Source organism: Mesocricetus auratus, unplaced genomic scaffold, assembly GCF_017639785.1.
Source record: "Mesocricetus auratus isolate SY011 unplaced genomic scaffold, BCM_Maur_2.0 Super-Scaffold_100021, whole genome shotgun sequence".
NCBI lineage: Eukaryota > Metazoa > Chordata > Mammalia > Rodentia > Cricetidae > Mesocricetus > Mesocricetus auratus.
Window position 1 is genome coordinate 8176868 of NW_024429202.1, and position 23689 is coordinate 8200556.

General features: G+C 53.8%; 1 long non-coding RNA gene across 1 annotated transcript; it reads right to left on the reverse strand.

Moving 5' to 3' along the window:
* Positions 1 to 17678: 17678 nt before the first annotated feature.
* On the reverse strand, positions 17679 to 20718 carry LOC110341294. Its single transcript, XR_002383180.2, has 2 exons — positions 20097 to 20718; positions 17679 to 19098 (listed from the first exon to the last, which is right to left on the reverse strand). It is a non-coding gene; the product is annotated as an uncharacterized LOC110341294 (long non-coding RNA).
* Between the last annotated feature and the right edge of the window lie 2971 nt (positions 20719 to 23689).

Sequence of the window (23689 nt, forward strand, 5' to 3'; positions counted from 1 at the left end):
GGCTAGTCTTATGTTAACTGACACAGCAGGGAACCTCGATGGAGAAAATGCCAGACTGGCCAGTGGACAAGCTTGTAGGACATTTTCTTGATTGATGACTGATGGGGGAGGGTCAGCTCACTGTGGGTGGTGCCATCCCTGGGCTGGGGGTCCTGTTTCTATAAGAAAGCAGGCTGAGCAAGCCATGAGGAGCAAGCCAGACAGTAAACACACCCCTCCCTCTATGGCTTCTGCTTCCGTCTGTGGCTCCAGCTCCTACCTGACTTCCCTCTGTGATGGAATGGCCTGAGAGCCGGAAGCTGAAACAAACCTTCCTCTCCTGTGTTTTGTCACAGCACTAGGAACCCTAGCTAAGATAGATGTCTTCCACCACTGTTTTCCAGTTGTTGTTGTTTTTTTTTTTTTTTTTTTGAGACAGAGTCTCTCACTGAACCAGGAACTCACCAGTTTGGTTAGGCTAGATGTCTAGTGAGTGCAAGCAGCTCTCCTGCCCTACCCCCCACACTGGGGTTATAGATGTATGCCTGTCCAGCACTGGGATTACAGGTGTATGCCTGGGTCTCTGGCTTTTCACGCGGGTGCTACAGATCGGAACTCGGGTCCCCAAGTTTGCACTGCAAACTTATGCTTCAGCTTCCTAAGTGCCAAGATTACAGTTATGTGCCACCATGCTTGGCTCATCTGTAAGTGGGAACGTCTCCCACTACACAGGAAGGCTGAGAATGGGGCGTGGTATCAAACAGATGCTCAACAAATACCCACAGCATGAACGAGGGCGTGAGGGCAGGGCGAGAGAAGCCCGATGGGTTATAGCAGGGTCTGATGGTCAAGAGAGCATAGCAGGGTCTGATGGTGTACCTGTGGGTCAAGAGAGCCGGCCAAGATTCTCTCCAGTGCCAAGGGAATTATAGCCAGAGAAACACCCTAGACTGCACATGGATTCATGAGACATATATGTATCTATCTTTGCTGTCATCAGCAATACCCCCACTATCAAGGAGTCAAGTCACAGAAAGGCATCCAAAGCCACAGTGATAGTTAATTTGAGGAGACAAGTCACTGCGCATGTCTGCAAAGGGTTGTCTAGATTAGGCTAACTGAAGTGGGAGGACCAACCCCGAGTGTAGGCGGCACCATCCCGTGTTGAGGTCTCAGAACAAAAAGGAGACAATGAGCTGGGTATTAGCATTCTTACTCTGCTTCCTGGCTGTGGATACAGTGTAGCAACTGCCTCATGCTCCGGGTACCATGCTTTCCCCACAACGATGGACTGAGCCAAACAAACCCTTTGTTCCTTAAGTGGCTTTTGTCAGGTATTTTGACCCAGCAAAGAGACAAGTAACTAATATACCATAGAGAGTGTATTTGGCCATGTCGTGAGCAAACCAGACCTGAGGCTGTCTAGAGCAGCCTGAAGAATCACCAGAAAGCAAAAGATGCCCCTCTGTGGCTTTCCCTGTGGGACTGGCTCCATCCCACCCAGAGTCCCCCACCTTAGAGAGCAGATTGCCCCCACACTACCCTGGCACCTCTTCTATACCCATTCTGATGGTCCAGTCCGGGTCTAACAGAAAAGTAGAAGGCCCATCGCCCCCCCACCCCCACCCCGCACTGTCCAAGACTAGACCAGAGGTCTAGCTTTCAGTTAAACCCACAAATGTTAGGTGCCCCAAGGCCAGGCACATTCCCTCGATGATGTCTTGTTCAGTGGTAACTCACCTGTTAGAGCACCCATCTGTAGACCGAAAACCCCATGAGGTCCAATAGGTAGCTCTTATTCCCCTTGCTACCACTCCTGGAGATCATCAAGGGGTGCACAATGTAGTGTTGTCATCTTTTGTGTCCCCAGTGACACCAACACAAAGACAGACAGTAGCTAGATGAGCTGAGCATGCACATCGGGTCAGACACTGTTCTGGCTTACTCTGTGTGGCTGTGACAAACACTGAGACCTTAAGGGAAAAGACAATGGGTTTGGCTTATGTGCCCAGGTTACATCCATCATTGAGGGAAGTCAGGGCTGGACTCAAGCGGGAACTCAAACCACAGAAGAACGCTGCTTGCTGGCATGTTCCCTCACAGGCTCATGCTTAGCTAGCTGTCTTATGCACAGTCCAGGACCACCTGCCTAGGGATGATGCCGCCCACGGTGAGCTGTGTCCTCCTACTTGAATTAACAAGCAAGGCAACCCACCTCCCCCAGCCCCACCCCCCACCCCCGCCACAAACGTATCAACAAGCCATTTGATCCAGGTAATTCCTTACTTGAAACTTTCCTCTCAGGTGACTCTAGGCTGTGTGAAGCTGACCTGGACAGGCACTTCATAGACGTGAACTCGTTTAACTCTTACAACCCTGATATCGAACCTTTACTTACAAAGAGGAAACTAAGGCACAGAGCTGTTGAGTCACACAATTGAGAGATGACAGGATTCCAGTCCCGATACCCTGACTACTTTCCACCTCACTTCGGGCTCTCGTGTTTGTGGAATGACAGGTGTGATTCCGGAAGGACGGTAGGCGTGTGTTCTCCTGTTGGGAACTAGAGAGCAGGCTTGGTTTCTGGACTGACCTGGGAATTGGAGTCAGAGGCTCGGCATCTCAAGGCCTCTTGGCCCTGGCTCCACCTCTGCCCGGCCAGGCCGAGGCGCAGGCCCCAAACAGGGCTTGGTTGCTAGCGTCCTGGTAGGGACGCCTTGCCCAATAATCCCTGCCTCTGTGGGAACCCAGCCATTCACCAGCCATGTCTGTCAAGACCAACTAGCCTGGCCCGGATGCCAGCTGCTCCCAAGACTCTTCCCTCCTGAGCTTTATCCCCCTCCTTGCAGCCCCTCTGAAGTCAGGAACGCCGCCTCCTTCCCACCCTGCTTCAGTGGCCTTCCTGAGAGATGAGCCTTGTGAGGGTCAGGCTGCCTGAGCGAGGTCCAGTCCTAGCCCTGCTGTGTGGCCCTGGGCAATGTCTCTTAATTTCAGTGGGCTCCATTTAATTGAGCATGGACATCAAAGCAGGTTGTTGTGAGGACTAGACTGAAGAGAAGGGGAGTTAGGGTTCCGTGGAAGGCTTTTAACAGTGATACATTTGACTACATTCACCTAACTTCTTAGCCACAGAGCCGGTTCCCGCGGGGAGGGAGGGGGAGCCAGCAAGGCAGTTATAACCAGCCACAAGGGTCCCCAGCTCAGCTCCCCCGAAACCCTGAATTGGGCTTTGGGACACGCCCCAACTCTTCCTTAAGTCATCTCTGAGCTGGGCAGGGGGGGATGGTGCCCTCATTCTTAGGAGCCCCTAGGGCATGTGGTGTCTCTGAGGAAGATCCTAAACCCTGTCTCTAGCCATAAGGCTTATCTGAATTTAGTGTTGGGGGTCAGTTCAACTCCTTGTGATGCCCTGGACTATTTTGTTTTGTTTCTCTTCGACTTTATTATCCTTGCTTATCCACACAACATCGCTAGGTCTAGAAGGTTCCTTGCAAACGCATCAGTCTCAACTGAGCAGCAGCAGCAGCCGCGGTCACTTGCAGCTGTCTGTCCCCTGCTGTGTCTGCCCACAGCTTGCACACTCCACTCCTACAGCCCCTACCCCCATGTCATCCTAGTTAGGCAGGAATGACAGGTGACCCTGGGGATGCAGCCAGGGTCCTTCTTTATTTCCCTTGCATACGTTTTTCCCTGAAATTGCTGTTCATGGATTTCTATGTACAGAAAGCTAACTCAGCGGCTCTCATTTCATGAAAAACGTTAACAGCTAACATCCCGGAGTACTCTGTAGGTTCAAGCACCAAGTATTTTCTCTGTAACAATGTGTTTCAGACTTTACCATAGCCCTCTGAGGCATGTACTGTTATGATCCCATTTTCCAGATAGGGGGACTGAGGCACCACCAGGAAGTTAACTGACTTATTCACAGTTCAGGTACGAGTTTGTGGCAGGCAGATGGCCTGTGGTCATCTGACCTCTACTGGCCCCTGGAAGCGCTTTCAAATGTCAATGTCCTCTAGTCCAACCTCACCTTCCTACTGTGTTCTGGATTCCATTTTGTCTTGAAGAAACGGCTCAGGGAGTGCTGACCTAGTCCTGCTCCGCTGCAATGCATGTGAGGCTCGCCAGCCCCATGTCCCATCCTGTGCCCCCTCCAGCTTACCCTGCCCGCCCACTCTCCCGCTCCTTTATCCCAGGCCTCATGTGGCAGGCAGGCAGGGCAGGGCTCAGAAGTGCAGGTCCCGCTGGGCCTGGAGGCTGGGAGAGGCCGAATCAGCAGGTAAGAGTGTTCACACCAAGTTGTTCACAGTCACCTGTAGGTCCAGCGCCAAGGGATTGCACGTCTCCGGCCTCCTCGGGCATCTGCAAAGGCCCTCACACATATGCGTACACAGAATTAAAAATACATTTGAAAAAGCATACATGTGCATCTAGATCTGCACCTATAGATTTATGTGTATATATAAATATGTAAGTCACATGTGCATGCCACATGCAAATAAATCAATCACACATGTGTGCACACATTTCACACAAGAAAGCTCACAAACATGTGAACACAAACACAGACCATATAAACATACATAAGTAAGCACGCATGTGCACACCTCTGAGGCACACACAAAGACACCTGCATCTTGGCATGCATGTGCCCATACTCTCGGGTGCCTCCCTGGCCTGACCTGTAGAGAGCCGATAGGAAAGCGTTGGTGTGTCTGGGTGCACTTGGGGGGGTGTCATCGTCCCTTGGATGGAGGTAGTGCTGGGTCAATTATCTGCTTGTTTCAGGGCAGATCAAGAAGTTCCCAGACTGTACAGAGATTTGAGGGTTCCCCACAACCCATCGCCTTGCCCCGAGATTGGCACTGACCACGCCTGCTTCCAGTGGCCCCCAAAAGCTGCAAGATTACAGTTTACACAGATGCAAGAGTGGGTGGGCCAAGCAAGGGGGCCTTTGGGCAAAAAAAAGAGTGGAACCCATTCTGTCAGACTCCACGGTACCCACACTGGTTGGGCCACGCTTCTGAGATCTCCTCTGGGACTATCACACAGTTGGTGCTGTGGACAGACATTGCCCTGAAGGCCAGCAGCCCTGAAGGGGCCACGATTTGACCACGGATTCAGATACCAGGGATTCTGAGGCAGCGTAGACTCCCTTCATGTTTGGGATCCCCACAGTCTATGAGGGTGTGTCTACAGGATTGAGGGAGGCCCTAGGCTTCCCCTTCCTCTCCTCCTCCCCACTCTGGCTCCCCACCCCCAGCTCCCCTCAGACACATTCCTCTCCCTCAGACATTCAGACATTCGTTCGCTTCAAGGGCTTGTGGTGATTTCGGGCAGGGTTTGATTTGCTCTCAAGCATTTCCTTGAGTGGCCCCTGGGTGTTTGCTCTGATCCAGATGGCATCCAGATGCAAGCCTCCCCAGCCCCAGTTTGGGGTTTCGGCTGGGGGAGCCCCGTCCTGACCTCCACCTCACACCCACTTTCCTGCCCCCCCCACCCCGGCAGCTTTGTTCCTCCGGCCTGAGGTCAGGGCACGGACCAACACCTCTGCCTGCGGCCTTTCCAAAGCTGGGCTCCTGGCCATCCTATTATTGGCCCTCCCTCCTCAGTCTTTGTTCATTTCAACAGGTCATTGCTGCAAGAGCCAAAACAAATGTCAGCGTGATAATGAGGGGAGCCGTGATGCAGTTCTGCCTGCTGGGGCGGGGAGGGGAAGACCGGGTGTATGTCGGCAGCAAGGAAGGGAACACGTGCTTGGAGCCTTGGATCTCCAGCCCAGATCTCTAGGGACCAGAATCCAGATCAAATCCAAATGAGGAAACATAAATGACAGCAGGGCTAGTTAGTAGTGTAAGGATAGGGCCAACAAGCCCCAGGCAACAACTATCTAAAGAATACCTCATTCAGTCCTGTGAACCAGGTGTGAGTGCTCCCATTTTATAGGTAGGGAAACTGAGGCCCAACAGGCAAGAAACACCAAGCAGAGTACTTTTTTTTTTTTTATGGAGTAACTTCTGTGTGACAGGCGCTACATAAAGATCAGAACTGGGCATTGGCTTCCAGAACCTCCGGGGTCTTCTGGGTAGCCTGCCTAAGCCAGGCTTTTGGGAGCTGCCTCAAGATGTCCTTCCTGGCACAGTGACCACCAGTCTGGTGAGAAACACCCCAGGGAGGCCCGGTGGCAGTCCTGGGCAGGAATTCCTGGGACTCTGGGTCCCAGGCCTCCCTGCGCTGTCCAGCACTGCGCTCCTAAGCCCGGGAACCAGAACAACACTTGGCGGCCTGGGAGGCAGGTGGCCCTCGCTGACCCTCCCTAAGCCTGCCACCTCCCAGTGGAAGTTAATATTTATTCCTCCCCCGGGCCCCGTGCTGCCGCTGTGGGCATCCCAGAGGGCGGGAGGTCTTCCCTGACCCCGGGACGCCCCTGGCCTCCAGGAGCCTGTCCCCCCACCCCGCTCGCACCCACACCTGCTGGAGGAAGGGGCGGGTGTGTGTCCAGGTGGGTCATCTTCTTTGCGAGGTGTGCAGTCAAACTTCCTTGACAGAAAAACGGGGCATCTGGCCCCAGCTCAAAGGCGCAGGGCAGACATTTCCTAGAACTGCGGGGCTGTGGCCCTCACAGGTGTGCGAAGAGGAGGCGGAGCCAGGCCTCCCAGCCAATCAGCATCAGGTAGCCGTGGGGACCCTACAGTGGCCCTGCCAGCCGGTCCTGAGGGCCCTTGGGAGGAATCCACCCTGTAGCCTCCCTAGTCCTGGAAAATACCAGACAGGTTTGCAGGGCAAACAGGGCGCTCCCTACCCGGCTCCCCCGTCCCCACGGCACCCTCAGGCCGCCTTCTAGCATGTGAGGGCCAGCAGCCGTCCCTTCTTCCCCCACATCCTTCCAGATTGTAAGTGAGCTCGGCTCTGCAGCCAAAGAGAGGTTGTGGGACAGGCTGCTCTCCCTGAGGGAGCCGGGGGGACCTGGACCCTCAGAACCTTTGTAGGCCGTTCTGAGCAGGTCGCTCGTTAGCAGAGTGCTTGCCTAACGTACTCAAAGCACTGCGTAGACCAGGCATGGTGGAACACACTTGTAATCTCTTTGCTCAGGAGGTGGAGGCAGGAGGGCCAGAAGTTCAAGGTCACCCTTGGCTACGTAGCAGCTTGAAGGCTAACCTGAGCTATGAGACTCTATTGGGATGGGGGAAGGTGAGGGGTGCCCCCAGTCTGGGCAGGAGGAGACTTTCTTCACTGGACCCTGCGGGCTGGGGGTACCCACTCCTTGGCACCGAGGGTCCTTAGGTAGGCTCAGTTTTCTGACACCACTTGGCAGAACCAGGTGCCTGAGGATTTCAGTGATGGCCAGAGGGAGGTGACGCTCCTGCCAGCAGCCTGCTGGTAGTCAGGTAGCCTAAGAGAGAGTCTGGGGCTGGCACACCGGTCCCCGCAGGTTAATGTTTGACCTGGGGCCATGTGTTTTTCCACTGGGTATTTTTATCCTCTGTGCCTGGCAGTGGGCAGCTGGGTGCCTTCCCCCACGGGCACAGAAGGGGGGAGCAGCTCCGCTGGGGTGGCTTTGGGAAAGGCCCGGCTGCAGGGAGAGCTGCGTGCATTGATTACATTCCTCATCACTGTGACCAAATGCTCGACAAAAACAAAGCAATGTATGGGAGGAAGCAAGATTTTTGTTTGTGGTTTGAGGGTGCAGAGTCCATCGTGGAGGGGAGGGGCCCGGTCCATCACGGTGGGGCGTGGCAGAAGTCAAGGCTGCAGGAGCCTGTCGATGGGACTCCTCACATCTAGGCAGACTAAGAAGTGAAGAGAGGAGGATGCTGAACTTGCTTTCTCTGTCTGTTTTTTATTCAATCCAAGGGTCCCAGGCCACAGGAAGGAGCCACCCCGCTTCAGGACTGGTCTTCCACGTCAGTTAAACCACTTGGGAACACATTGCAGACTCACCAAGTGATCCCACATCCAGTCAAGCGGGCAGTGAAAATGAGCCGTTGAAGTCTACTCCCTGTCAATCTGGCATCCAAGCACACCGCTTGTGTGTGCACATAGGCATGTGAGCAGTGCGTGGTGTGTGTGCAGATGCACTCACCCCGTGGCACGCGAAGGCATAGTCACTTTTGAGAACAACCACATGGAAAAGAAACAACTGGAAGAGGCCAACGACAAGCTAGCCCTGGCCCCGCCCTGGGACCACCCCATCCCTAGTAGAGTAAAGACTGGCAGAGATACACACGAGGGGGTGGGGTGTGTAACCCAACCCAGCTTCTCCAGGAAGTCGGGATGCTCCCCTCAGAAGCTGACAGCGTGGACAGAGACTCGCTCTTTCCCATGGCTAGAGCGAGCGGCAGTGACAGAGCGCCCTGTCTTGCTCCTGGGTCAGTGTGGCATGGGGAACACAGCTCACTCCCGGGGAACCCCCTTTGAAGGGGAAAAGGCCTGAGGACTCATGACAAGAGCTCTGTGTTCAAAACTGAACTGCATATGCTTGGCCTTCCCCTCTCTGGGTCCTCCCTGGTCTGGGTCCTCCCCTCTCTGGGTCCTCCCCTCTCTGGGTCCTCCCCTCTCTGGTTCCTCCCTGGTCTGGGTCCCTCCCCTCTTTGTGTCCTTCTCTCTCTGCCTCCCAGCTCTGGGTCCTCCCCATTCTGGGTCCTCCCCTCTCTGGGTCCTCCCAGCTTTGGTCTCCAGCTCTCTCTGTCTCTGTTTCTTCCTCCCAGAGAGGGTCTGGCCTGAGCTGACTGCCTGCTGGACTGTGCAAGCCCAGTGTCCCAAGTCATTCTCACACGCAATCAGCGTCCAAGGGAGGGAAGTCCTCAAAGGCTACTCAGCCCGGGGCTCTGCTGATGCCAGGTGCCAGCTAGATTAAAAACAGCTCTCTTCCTGTCCCTTCCAGGAATCGGTCCTCGGGTGTGGCAGTGTGATGGCTCCTCTTCATCAACCTGACAGCCTTTAGAATTACCTAGACTGAATTAGTTGAGGCAGAAAGACCCACCCTAAATGCGTGCAGCACCAACTCACGGGCTGTGGTCCTAGCCTGAATAAAAATGAAGGAAGGAGAAACCCATCTAAGGCCAGGATCCATCTCTCTCTGCTTCCTGACTCGGGATGCAATGTAACCCTGCCATGATGGAGCATGTGCTCAAATAGGAGCCAGGGAGGTGGTTCAGTGGGTCAAAACTGACAGCCTGAGTTCAGCGCCCAGGACCCATGTCAGGAGCCAGACGTGGCTGCCTGCATCTGTAATCTCAGCACTCTTTAGTGAGACGGGAGACACGGGAAGTGACCAGAAGCTCAGTGGGCAGTCTGGATACACAGAACAGCAGAGACAATGAGAGGCTGTGCCTCAGCACCAGGCAGGAGTAAACTGGCTCCCGAGCTGGCCTCTGGCCTCTACACGCTATGTAGACTCTATGGTTCATGTGCCTCCTGCTGTAGCGCGTGTGAGTCTACACACACACACACACAGACACACACACACGCGCGCGCACACACACACACGCGCACACACACACACACGCACACACACACACGCACGCACACGCACACACCCTGTCATCACACTGAATCCAACTGAGAAATATACCATGAGTCCTGTGGCTGAATCCCACACATCCCCTCAGTCCATTCTGCTGGAGTTTGCTCCCTCAGCCTGGTCCCTGCATTGAACACAGCTACCTCTTGCAATGCACTGTTTGGTATTTCTCACCAGCCAGAAGTCCTTCCCGAAATCTGTTCTCAGGTTTCTTGCCATCTTTTATCCCAAATCAGGGAAAGGAATGCAAAGATGGCCTGCTACTCCTGTCCCATGCCCTGATGTTACCAGTAGGACTACGGCCTTCCTCGTTGGCTCGGGTAGGTGTCTTGCTGCTGGCTAAGGAAGTGGGAGTCTCCAACACTAGGTCAGGAGAGTCTAGATCAGTGGCACTCAACCTGCGGGTCGCAACCCCTTTTGTGGTCACATGTCAGATATCCTACATATCAGATATTTACATTATGATTCATAACGGCAGCAAAATTACAGTTATGAAGTAGAAATGAAATAATGTTATGGTTGGGGTCACCACAACATGAGGAAGCATATTAAAGGATCGCAGTGTTAGGAAGGTTGGGAACCGCTTCTCCTCTATCAAGCCACTCCATAGAAGTTTCTTAATGCTGCTGTTTCTTACGAGGACCCGGTAGGATGGAGGCAAGGTCTTTGGATTCTCACTCTGGGGGGCATTTGAGGTTGTGCCTCCTGGGACACCAAGGAGTCTTGCAGTTGGGCTCTGCACCCACAATGACCCAGGCTTTCACTGCAAGAGGCAGAGGATACCAGTTGGCACCGATTCTCTGAAACGGAGGAACTGGTTCCTTTCTGGTTGACAGAATGGGGGAATTCCTGAGACTCGGCTTTGGGCGCTGGCTTTGCACCCAGATCAGCCATTTCTTAGAAGCCGGTTGGTTTCCCGTAGTACCCTCCCACCTCCAGCTACGGCCTGGGTTTGGCAGATGGATCCGTGGAAACCGAGTGTTCAGAAAGGGCGCATGCAGACTTCTCGAACTCCCGCTCAGAGGAACAGAGGAGGGCCACACCCCAGCACCAGATGCTCGTCAAACCTCTCTCGTGTTGCCCGGGCGCCTCTCCCAGGAACATCTGGATGACTAGACGAGGCAGCCCTCTAGCTATCCCCAGCCCTCCCTTGTCCCCTGGTCAGTGCAAAGGGCCCAGAAGACATCCCGAATGGGACAGACAGACCTGCATTCCAGAGGCACAGACACCATCCCAGCTAGTCAAGAGGACTTCATGTATTTCAGTGACTTTTCTCACTGCTGTGACAAGATACCCGGCAAAGGACAGTCAAAGAAGGAAGGGTTTCTCTGGGCTCACGGGTCAAAGGAGATGTCACGGCAGCAGGAGTGTGAGGCAGTATGTCCAGTCAGGAAGCAGAGGGCGGCGGATGCTGGTGCAGCCCATGTTCTCCTTTTATTCACGCCTGGACCCCGGCCCACAGGACGACACTACACACATTAGGGTACTACTCACATTTGCTCCTGCCCCTCCCCCATTAGCTCAGTCTAGAAACCCCCTCACAGACAAACCCCGAGGTCTGTTTCTGTGGTAGTTCTAAACCCTGTCAAGCTGACGACCACTATTAACCACAATGTAAGTTCAAAGCCAACCCGGGCAATTTATCCAGTCTCTCTCTCTCTCTACCTCTCTGTCTGTCTGTCTGTCTGTCTGTCTGTCTGTCTGTCTGTCTCTGTCTCGCTCTCTCTCTCTCTCACACACACACATAAATAAGTAAAGTAAATCTTTGAAAATATTTAATGTTAAAAAGGCGGAGCCAATAAGATGGCTAAGAGGGTGCTGACCGTGCAGGCCTGGCAACCTCAGTTTGATCTGTGGTGCAACCCGGGAGAGCCATCTCCACAGGGTTGTCCTCTGGCCTCCACACATGCTCCATGGCATGCGCACTCCTCCCACCACACACTCACGCTCACACACACACTCACACACTCACACAAGCACACATGCTCACATACATGCTCACACTCACACATGTGCTCACACACATGCTCACACACTCACACAAACACACACACTCATGCTCACACACACTCACATATACACTCGCGCTCACACACATGATCACACTCAGACAAACATACACACTCACACACATGCTTATGCTCATACACACTCACACACTAACAACAATAATAAACTAAAAAAGCACCAGAAGTATAGTTCATAGGCAGGATACTTGACTTACACATGAAAGGCTCTAGGTTCGATCTCCAGACTAAAATTTAAGAAATAAATAAAAATAAAACAAGCTGCGTCCCTGGAAGGCACATGCTCAGAGAGTGTGGCCTGGACATGAGTTCAAGATGGCTGCCAATGTTGCTTAAGTGCTTCCCAAGCTGGGCGCTCTCTGTACTCTTACCTGGATGGAGGGCCAACCAGGACCCTGTGCTCTTGGCCTCTGCATTCAGAGGCCCGGGGACAAATGGCCTCCACATTGAGCAGCGCACATATTGAACCCCTCTGTGATTTCCAGAGAATTCTACTGGATTCCTCTCTGCTGATGCTTGTTAAGAGCAGACATGGAGCAAAGCAGACAACCCTTCAGTCGACAGACTAAAATAATAATTAAGGACAATGATAACAGAAGCTGCGATTTACTGAGCGCTTCCTCCAGGGCAGGCCCTGTGCCAAACTCATAACCCTTACCCAATCCCGGGCTCAAGGAGGTTACTCAGGGTCACTGGAGCTAGCAAGTGACCCAGTGGGTCCACTCTCCTTGCTGCCCCAGTCCCACCCACTGCCAGGCCCCCAGGAATTTAGAAGCCCCAGGGGAAGGGAAGGAAGGCAAGCTGTGGCACTCATTTTACAAGACCAGGAATTAAATAAATCAGCACATAATTAACATCATCACATCTCCCTGACTAGAACACTGTGCTAATGAGGTCAAGGTGTCAGCTTTGAGTCCTGTGAGCACAGCACAGAGCCACTGTAAAGGAGCCGGCCCACCACCCTGGAACCGGGCCTAATCGGATGGACGGACATTAGGGCTGTGCGTCTTCTGAAGAGGCAGGGAATCTAGATAACAAGTCTGAGACCTAAACCAGCAGCTACCTCTGGATAGCGACAGCCCTGGGGACATATGGGAGGGATCTAGAGGACATGGAGATCTGGGGAGCACTCCACCATGCCCCTTCTCAAAACCTCTCTTTGGTCTCCTGTAAGGAGCTGTCCGAAAAATTTGGGAGTCCAAGGAGCTGACGCTGTCGACTGCTAATGAGGATGCAGAGCAACAGGAATTCTCGTCATCGCTGGAAGGACAGGAAATGCTCCAGTCACTGGGAAGATCACATAGCAGTCTCCTACAATCCTAACTGTGGTCTTCCCGTGGGATCCCCCAGTTGTATTCTTATGAATTGACTCAACTGACCTTAAGGCTTATGTCAGGGGCTGGAGAGACGGTTTGGCAGTTAAGAGTACCCTTGCAGAGGACCCAGGTTCAGTTCCCAGCACTCACAGTCAGTTTATAACCACTTGTAACTCCAGTTGCAGAGAACTCAGCGCCCTCTTTTGGCCTTCTGAAGCACCTGCATGTATGTGGTGCATATGAACTCAACCCAGGGTGCGTGTACACAGGTGCACACACATCAACGTAATAAACTGCTCCTTTACAGATCTGCCTGATCCCCTTCTAGCCCAGCGTGAAGGAGAGCACACCACTCCTTGGTCCTCAGGGTATGTGGTCACATGAGTGAAGCTGTGCAGAGATCAGAACATTGACATTAGGATGCATCCCACCATGTCACCAGCCATGTGGCCCGGGGAATAAACCCACCCTCCCCCCAGACTCAGGTTCCCCACCAGAGTAAGACAGATCAAATTCCCACTTCCCAATAGTAAGAAGGTATTGAGAACATTTGTGAGCCACCAAACCAGAAGCAAGTACAGTGAGGACACTCAGAGGTGGCCATCAGCAAAAAGCCAGGGACATAAGTCAGTCTGTTGGAGGAGCCACACTGGGTGGGCTTCTGGGAGGCAGGGCCTCGTGGGCAGTGTTCCTTGGGAAGGCTCAGGTGCAGGCACTCAGGGCGGGGATGAACTAGAGAGGAGGAGGGGTCACTCTGGCCCCAGGGCTTGTAGATGCAAACCCAGGAGGCTACACTGTGTTGGGGGGGAGGACCGTAGGCAGGCAGGCAGGCGGGCAGGGATTGGGGGGGAGGGGCTGGAAGGGCCAGGAGGAAAGCTCAGAGGACAGTAGCACTTCCATTCATCCATAAGCAGCCCCTCTAGGGTTTATCAGCTTTGGCCTCTTTGATAAGCTGGCCAGCTTTTCAAATTTAGCTAGCAGGCGATGACTTCTGGGAGAAGGCACGAGGGTAAGGCCGACATCTGTCCTGCACAGAGAGGGGCCCAGCCCGGGTATAAACCTGCAACTGTCTGCTTAGCTACCCTCGGGGTCTTCACCCTTCAGAGCAGCTCATGCCCAGAGCCTCCCTGAAGCCTTGGGCATTCCGGTCCAGTCACCCCAAGAAAGGGCAGACGTTGGAGCCCTTGAAAGGCTAACCTTAGTTCTTAGATTGGGTGGGATGGGGACATGAGCTTAGGCGGAAGCTGTGTCTCCACCGTCAGACCTGAGGCTCCGGAGGCCGACACTGGTTCTTCCATCTGTCTGGGGCCCTCAGTGCAGCGTGGGGCTTCTGCCTCAGTTTCTTCCTTTGCATCCCACATGGAGGTCTGTCTTGAGCCTCCTTGGGATGCAGGGCAAATTCCTTGCCCACTTCCAAAGCATCCTCTGCACACTGCCCAAAACAAAACAGTGGGGAACTGTTGTTCTGCTTGCCTTCAGAAGCTTGCCGATGAACGGCCAATGAGGGGGCCCTGGGTAGTGTGGCTGCCAGAAAAAAGCCAACGGTCATCTTCCTCACCCTTGCGACCAGCAGAGCTTGGAAGAGGGGTGGCTCGCACACCCCACATGGCAGGGGCTTCCTGGGGCCCCCAGGCCTAGGCCTGTCTTGTAAATAGTTTAACTATGTTTACATAGCAGTGATACGCGAGTTACCTTTCACAGCCCCCACATTCCAGAGAGCAATCTTGGGTGATTTACCTTGCCCTGCATGGTTGCCAGTCCCTGCAGTGGGTGGGTGGCCTCTGAGGCCAGGCCCACGGTCCTGGAAAACTAGGTGCCCCACCCCACCAGGCCCTTCCTCGTGTGTGTTCCAAATGGGGACTCGTCATCAGGCTCGGGGACCACCCTAAGGAGTCCGGGGAGCTGCGGGGGGCCATGGTGTTTTACCCCAGCCTTGCTCGTCTCTGTGCTACAGACAGCTGAGTTAGAAGCTTGCCCATGGCATTTATGGTGGCGAAGGGTCGTGGCCTTTAGCTGTACTTTCTGTGCTAGCCCTGGTGTCTGGTGTGGCAGTCACAGAGATTAAAAAAAATAGCAGTGTGCTTTGTTAGACCCCTCCTGGGTATTTAGGAAGTGCAGCTGTGAGTCCTCTTATAGACCCAAAGCTGCATTGAAGACTCTATACAAGTTGTCCAAGGACATAGCGACAGAGGAACCGAAGAGTCCAATGGGTTTCTCAGCCCTGCCTGCAGCTCTGACTGCTGAACTGGGCAGCACGACCTGCTGGAGACGTGGGGACCAAGGATGTGTCAGACACTTATGGCACAGTCCACGCGCATCAGCACCGCGTGTGCAAGTACCTAGAGTGCACTATGTGGGAATCGGGTGCCTCCACACAAGTCTGCACGTGTGCATATAGCCTATGGGTGAATCCCCACACATCCTATCCACCCATCACCTTCAAGGTACGGCAATGCCGTGCAAAGGACGTTAAGTCCCAACATGGTCCTCACCATTGCTAAGAGCCCGCCTCCATCTTCTGGGGATGACAGATCCACCTCTGGAGGTCACACTCCTTGCTCAGTTCCACAAAACTAGGAGAGCTTGGGATCTCCCACAATTACCCAGCCAGGGACTCTGGGTGCCTTTGGTGGGGTCAGGTACCTTTCTCAACATACAGTGGAATCAGTCACAATCAGTAAGAGGCCAGGTGATTTCAACATCCAGTGCCTGCCTGGCCTTCCGGCAGCTGCTAGCTGGCTGCCTCCACAGGTAGCAGCAGGAGTGCAGCAGAAGACCTTCGATGCCCAGTCCCTGGGCTATCCAGTCCTACCTCACGCCCAGTTACATGGCCAACAAGGGACCAGACCTTCACATGGTAGCATCTGCCATAGACTCCTGAGGTAGGAGCTGGGCAAACAGCCCACAGGCGTGGACTGGCTTCCTAGCCGTGAGGCCTGAAGGGCTTACTTTTGGTGTAAGGCCCAGCTGTTGCTTGCTTAAAATTCTTAATTTTGCTTTGCTGTTTGTTTTTTGTTTTCTTTTCTTTCTGCAAATGATGTAGGCAGTTCCACCATCAGCTGAGGTTTTCTTGGGGGGATGGGGGTAGGATTGGTACAGACCTCCCCGACTTTGACTTCCTGCACACTCTGGCATGACCCTCAGCCTCCCTACTAACTCAGCCTCCTGCTCGGGGCTGGTCCGGACCACCCAGATGTGGGTAGCTGTGGTTTCTCCTCGCCCACAGCCCTACCACAACATTTGAAGATGTCTTTCCGCGGTGCGTTCCAGTAATGATCCTTCTGTGGTCGCAGCCACGACGAGAGAAACCTGGACACAGTTTCCAACCTGCCTCAGCTGTCAGTTGAGAGCCCAGGAGTAGACTGGTCCAGCCCCAACACTAACAGGCGTTAGCTCTCAGAACCCCAGTTGCTTTTGCTTTAAAATGGAGAGTCAAATGTCTCCCCAGCAACAGTGAAGGGAAGATGTCTGGTGTTATAATGTGAATATTGCCACTAGTCCCAGAAGTGATTAATGCTGGTCTCAAGGAGCAAGTCAGCTCACACCAAGAAGAGACTGTTGAGGAGAGCTATCCTGCTCCCTGGGTCTCTCTGACCTCTATATGACCTCTGCTACACAGATCACTGCCTACCAACAGGACATCATCTACCACGAGCCCCTTACCAAAGCCAATGGGGTGTTTTGAGCCTCTAGAACTGCAAGCTTCTATAAGTCAACTTCTTTTCTGTATAAAGCAACCTTTGGACCCAGCCCTAGGTATTTTTGTTATAGCAATGGGAGATGGATAAATATGAGAGGCACCCAGTAATGAGCCCAATGCCCACGGTTTTTGGAGAATATTTTAATTCAGCAACTTTCCTAGCGTCTCATGTGACTCAGGCTTAAAGCCATTATGTAGCTGAGGGTGGCTTTGAACCTACGGCTCTCCTGCTTCCAGCTTCCTAGTGCTGGGGTTAACGGAGGCTTAGCTGATGACTGAACGAGATCCTCAACATGCTACCCACTGAAGCTACATCCCCAGCCTAGTTTCAGCAACTTGTTGATGGAGCATTTACCAAGTGCCACGCCAGCGACAAGTAGCTGCTCCTACAGGAGCACACAGCCTTGGTGTCCTGGAGTGGCTGCGCGGAGACTGTAAGACAGTGAATTGCAGTGTGCGTGGAATGTTGGTGTGCGTAAGAGAATGGGGAAACCGAGGCCCAAGGAGAGCATACCGTGCCTACACTGGGACCTACCCAGGAGTTTCATTCTTAGATGGTTGTGGTAGGAGGACGCCATTCAGGAGTCAGCTCTCTCCTTCCGCTATGGGAGCTCAGACCCCAGGGCTCGGGGAAGTCATCTTGCTGGTCCACAGAGCTCCATTCTAGTTGCGGACACACTCTGCTGTGCCGGGTGCTGTGTCGCCAAGCTCTTACCCGTCCAGTCTGGGCAAGGTTTGGTGAAGGCATATGTGACAGGAAAAGGTTCCCTGAAAGCACAATGTTGAATAAGGGGACTTGGTGGTGGGGAGAGGTGGGGGAACCACCAGAGGGCAGGGGCGGTGTGACCCCCTTTCCCATCTGTCTTTAGAAGCTCGCTCTGCCTCTCTGTGGAGAAGGGAAGCAGGACACGGGAGGGCTGCTGGGAAGCAGCTACAGTAAACCAGACCCCGCCTGCAGGGGTTTGGAGGTAACATTGTTGCACTCCTGCCTGCCATGCCCCTGACAGGCCGGGAACGGCCATCCTTCCCTGGCTTTGATGGCCACGGCCTGTCCAGCCTGTGATCCCCAAGACTCTGAATTATTCTGCCTGAGAACCAGGCAGTGAGTTGCATGTCTGCCCCAGGCTGCAAAATAGATTATCTTTTTTTTATTAGCTGTCCCTTGTTAACTTATAATTGCGATCATGTAACATTTAATAGAGGCACAAAGCAGTCTTCGGCGCTGGCCCACAGTCATTCATTAGCTAACAAGATGGAGCGCCTCATAAAAAAGAGCCGTTAAAAAATTTCCAGAGAAATGGAAAGCGGGTGGTGATGCAAGCCCTGGTTAACAAAGACAGGAGGCTGGGGGGAGGCGGATCGGGTGTGAGCTGAATAACCCAGTCCTGATAAGCCACAAAGCGGAGCCGGCTGCTCCTGCTGCCGCTGCCTGACTCAGAGAAGCAGGGATGTGTTGGAAATCCAGCAATGTAATTAGCAGGTTGCATCATGCCTCCATTATAAATTACAATGGGCTCAAAGAGGGTGGATGGAGGGGCAGGGATTAGATGGGGTAACCTGATCCCCATGCCAGAGGGGCGGGCAGAGAGCTCAGGACCTGCCACCCGGACTCTCAGCGACCTGAGTAGCCTCTACCTCCCTGTGGCACAGGACTGGGGGGTTGGGTTGGGGGGGGCAGGGACTAGACCTGCTCAATGGCTGCTTTGTACAGCTCGGGAGAATGATTTACTAACTGGAGGAATCAGGAGGTGTGAAAGAGGATGGCCCTCTTAACCCTGCCATTGTCTCTGGTCTCCAGGAATGTCCTCTGGCTCCGCCCACCTATGCACCTGTGCACACGGTGTGTCCTGGGGAGGGATGGACACCAGGTGAGAAGCTTCCTCTGTTAGCTGGAGTGATAAGATCTGAAGGGGCTGTGCAGGGGAGTGGGAGCCACCAGCTGGGGTTATTGAGACTCAGCAAACAGGGGATGACCCACGCTAGCTTCTTTCCGAGAAGAGGTGGGGGGAGAGGCTTGTGGGGGGGAGTCCTCTCCTGGGACCCATCCTGAATTTTAACACCTCTGGACTGTTGGTGCATAGGTCAACGATTGATTTCACATCCTCAAACCTCAGTTTCCCCATGTAATCTGCTAGCTAGCTAAATGACCATGGTAGGTAATGTCCCATTGCTATGCCTCTGTTTCACCACCAGGTCTTGTCACAACCTACTGTGTGACTTAAGACAAGCCGCCTCCCCTTTGGATCTCTGTCCCCATTTACAAAGATGTGTGACCCACACAGTCTTGGATGTCCCTGCTGGGCCCAGGCAGCCAACTAATCTGGCACCTGGGAGGCCAAGGAACTGGGCTGGTAGCCCTGCAAAATCTGTGACTCAGAGCCTAGCGAGGCGGAGGTGAAGGCATACGGAAGGCAAACTGAGGTGTGGATGGCATCAGTCCACCTTAGCCCGCGTGGAGACACACCCCGTTCTTCCTCCTGGTGTGAGCTTGCCTTTCAAGCTGGCCTCTGCAAACAGCCTTTACTCCACAGTGTTTTCTTAGCAGCCCCGTACCTGTGTGCAGGAAATAATCCCATTAACTGTATTATTGCTACGGAGGAGAGACGAGGAAACAGCTGCCCTAAAGTTCAATGAACTCGGCTCCCTCTTGAACGGAAAACCACAGAGCAGAGGCGATTGCCCAGTAGCAAGCTTTCTTTGAACACGGCTTGGCTGTGTGAGCGCGGTTCTGCAAGCAGGGTGTAGTGTAAGAGAGACCACGCAGCTGCCCCTGAGCCACCGACCACTCTCAGTCACTCCCAGGTCTCTAACCGATGTGGGCCCCAGTCTCCTCAACAAACCAGGGAAACGGGACACTGGTAAGGGGCAGGGAGTGAGCTGCCATCTCAGCTGTCACTGCCCTCCCTGGGGCCCCAGCCCTGTCTGTCCCCTATCTCTTTATTAGACACACTGCTAAATACCGAGTCTGATCACACTATGTTCCTGCTTAAAGGCAGGGGCGTGGGGGGGGTGGGGGTGGGGGGGGAACGCCAGCTCCGAAGCGCCTCGGCTTAGCAGGTTTCCCAAGCTGTTGGGGCCCATGACTGACTTCCTTTGCAATCACTTCTCTTTGTGTCCCTGCAGTTACTCTGGATGGGTTGGTCCTGTCCCAGCAGACCCCGGGTTACGGTGTACCTCCAGGCTGTCCCAGCGTCCCATTGCCTGTCTCTGTGGCCAATTGATGAATCTAGGTTCAGCCTTCAGAACCTCATGCCAGCGTCACCTCCTCCTGGAGGCCCTCCTCCAGTCTACTCCTCCCATTCTGCCTGTACTCTGAACTCCCTGGGGGAGGAGCCAGGGGTTGACAAGCAGCCAGTGCCCAGAAGTGTCTTCTTGGTGCCCCCCTGCCTTTTCTCACACTGGGGAAGAGACTGATGTGGCCCGAGGCCAGAGGCTGGGGGAGGGAGATAAAACAGAGATAGCTTATTCCTTGACCTAGTCACTTATTTGTGTGGCCTGAGCTCCCATTGAGGGGAGGGGTGGTGCCAGTCCCGGCCACTCTGGACACTTACAAGGTGCTCCAGGGTCCTCAGAGGCCTTGGCCTGGGATGAGGCAGGGATGTTGTTGAAGCGGACTTCCAGCGAGGCCGAGGACTGGCGGGTTTGCTGAACCAGGACAGCCAGGGAGCTCTCTGTGGGTGGCAAGCTCCATGGACCTCAGTTAGCAGAAGTGGAGTAAGGAAGCAGAGACAGTTCCTGGAGGAGTCGTGGTATTTGCCAGGAGTTCTCAATATGCTTTTCCCTGCCCCTGCCATCATTAATCAGGTGTCTATCCTTGGGCCCACATCACGGAGCAGGTGACCACTCTTCTGCTGGGTCAGGATGACATGAGATCCCTAAGTTGTCACGTCACTCAGGCATCTGGCCTTGGGTCTGTGCTTGCGAGCAGAGGACCACGACAGCAGCAGATCTGGTTCCTGGGTTCCCTTCTCAACAAGCAGAGCGAGCACCAGCTGTGGGCACTTCTGCTGGGTGGGGCCAGAAACCAGGTTCAGATACAGGTGGGCCCACAGTCTGTAAGATGTACCCTCAACGTAGAGAGCAAGGAGCTTGGCTGCAAACGCCTTTACATGCAGACCCACGTCACCAGCCTCTCATGTGTGGTCCACATGTGTCTACAGGGAAATATGAGAGACAACGTCAAATGCGTGCATTGGGAGGATACTGTGCATTTGGCACACTTTTTAATGCCTTGTTCTCATCCAGCCAGTATTGTGTATAGAGGGCCTGGCACTGTCTTAGGAGCTGAGGCCGTGGTATCTCTTTCTCGGGGAGGGTGGTACAGCAAACTTGCCCTGGCAGTGATGGTAACGGCCTTTGACCAAACAACAGGGTGAGTGAACCAAGACAGGCAGCCAAACTTTTGCCAGGCCCTGTGACTGTTCCGCAAGAGAGAAACCACTCTCCCTACCCAATGGATAAGGAAACCAAAGATTGGAGGGAGGAGTCCAGGTCTGTCATCCAAGCTCGTCACCTCCAATAAATACATTTTGCTGTCACCCTGGGGTTTGTCATTTTCAGTCCCCAGCTTTTTGTTTTATTGTTAATACTAAGCCCTGTCGTGTCACTAGGCAAGACTAAAATAAATCCCATGTGATTCCCAGGACAAAGAACCAGGTTTGCATTCTGGGCACAAGGTATGAAATTCACAGAGCTCTCCAACCCCAGCCCAGGACAGACACTGACTGTTGAGTGTGTGCACATTCATGTGTGTGTGGGGTGATTTATGTTTGTGTGAGTACATACGTGTCTGCATATATGTGAAGGGGAGGTAATAACCTTGGGTGTCATTCCCTAGGATGCCATCCACCTTGTGTTTCAAGATGTGGTCTCTCACTGTTTACCTAGAATGCACCAATTCAGCTAGGCTAGCTGGCTAGTGATCCCGGCCATCTGCGGGTCCCTCCCATCCCAGTGCTGAGGCAACAAGCGTCCACCATGCCTGGCTTTTTCAGGTGGGTTCTGGAGTTCAAACTCAGGCCTTCACCCTTGCCCAGCAGGCCCTATACCCACTAAACCGTGTCCTCAGCCCACGACGGCCTTCGAAGGCTCCATGGTGTCAGATTCCCTGAGAACTGGCTATCCACGCTTGAATCTGAAAGCTGGCCTTGTCCCCACAAGCCTGGCGTGACCTATGACTGTTCTGGCCACCCACGAGGGTTGCAGCCTGAGCAGACAGAAGTCCAAAAGTCAAGAGGCCAGGCTTGACCCTGGGGAGGGCAGCTGGCTCCTGTGGAGAGACTTCCCTGGACCCAGAGGAAGTCAGCCCAGGCCTGGCCAGGCAGGCAAGCGGCTCAAGGGTAGGCCCAAGCCCTGGGTTCCTTGGTCTGCAGCTGCTCCTGGGACCACCCCATGAGATAGAGCTACTGAGCCCCCCAGAGACCCGCAAGGAGCCAAGACTGGGGAAGGGGGGCTTTTCTCAGCAGGATTTTTGGGTGTATGTGTGTGTGAGTGAGTGTTCAACAGGGAGGGGGCCTGCCCCAGCTCTGAGCCTGGAATTTATACAGCCCCTCGTTGGCAGCTGTAGTTTATCTTGAGTGAAAGAATAATAAACTTGTTTGACAGGATGATGTATTCAAAGCATCCGCCATCCCAGTGCAGAGCACTGCCTGCTGTCAGGATGTCTGGCGTGGTGGGGACCATCTTATCAAGTGTTTGGCCCCCAAGTATTGTCAACAACATGTTGTTTGCGGGCTTGGAGTAAGGCGGAGATGGGCCTGGTTGGGGAGACTAAGGGGAATCTGGCCATATGGAGAAAGGGTGGCCATCCAGATGGGGTCAGAGAGGACTCTGCCTCTGAGGGAAGGAAGCCCGGGCACAATTCGGGCCCAGCCCCCTTCTGCCCGGGAGAGAATCTGCTCCTCGGACCTCCACACCTCTGTAGGGACAGATGTGGGCCACACAGGGTTCCACAGCACCCCCCATTCTCCCACCTCCCATATTTTCTTTAACAGCAAAGAAATTAGCAAGAAACTATAACACTCGGCAGGCACTGTGTGGAGGAGGTAAGGATTGCTTGCCTGGCATGAACGAGGCTTGAGCTCCATCCCCAGTAACACCAAAGAAATGAGTGAACACATAAATAAATAAACTATGCCAATTAACTGAGCCTCAGCAGAGTGAGGGGGAGTCATAATAAGCCTGGCTCCAGGCCCTACCCAACCTGCAACACCTTTGCTGGGCAAACTTTGGACATTCCCATGATCATCTGGGACCTTGTTTCCTCTCATACAAAGGGAATGGACAATGCTCGCCACCTAGGTTATAAGCTAAATGCTGTAGCCACACGACCAGGTTGACACTTTGAGAACCTCAAGCAGAAGATGAGCTCAAGTGATCTCTCCAACCACAGGCTCCCTGAGTGTCAGTCACCAGAGCGCGGGTTTCCTCTCAGCCTGTCGGGTACTGGAAAGCCCTTTCTCGTGCCTAACTTCGATCCTCTGTTTCGCCCTCAACTCTGGTCCTTCTTGCACATCTTCCATTGCAAGTCTCTCCCAAGCCACCTCCTTTTCTGGCTCCATGGTCCTGAATCCCCACCCCCCTCTGAAGCTCAGGCCTCCTGCAAAAGCAACTCTAGGACTCCTGCTTAGTGAATGACATCACTGGTCCTTCTACTTTAAAAAACAAAAAAAACCAGGGCAGTGCTCCTAGAAACCACTGGTGACAGCCCATGGGACCATAGGGATGGTAACAAGGAAACAGGGATGGGTGCCCTGTGCCCAGAAGACTGACCAAGCAGCTGGCTCCACTCCAGGATGCAATATGGAACCCAACAGAGTCTCATGTTATTTCCCATTTTACAGATCCAGACACTGAGGCTGTGGACGGCACTGGATCAAGTGTTCTCCCAAGATGTACTTCTTCCATGGGCAAAGAAAGACAAAAAAAGCCCCACCCGGAGCTCTCGGGAGTCAAGGCCTCCTGGAGGGAGAAAGGAAGCCTGGGAAGGGGCTGAGGTCGGGCATCTGGCAAGCAACTCAGGTCTGAACACAGACGTGGTGAGCTGGGGTACCTGGGCTGGGGAAGGAGTGCCCCCAGCTGACAATGGGTGCCCGCAAGCCTTATTCATCTGTCCCCTCTTCGTCCCTTCTGCTGTTTGTCTGGG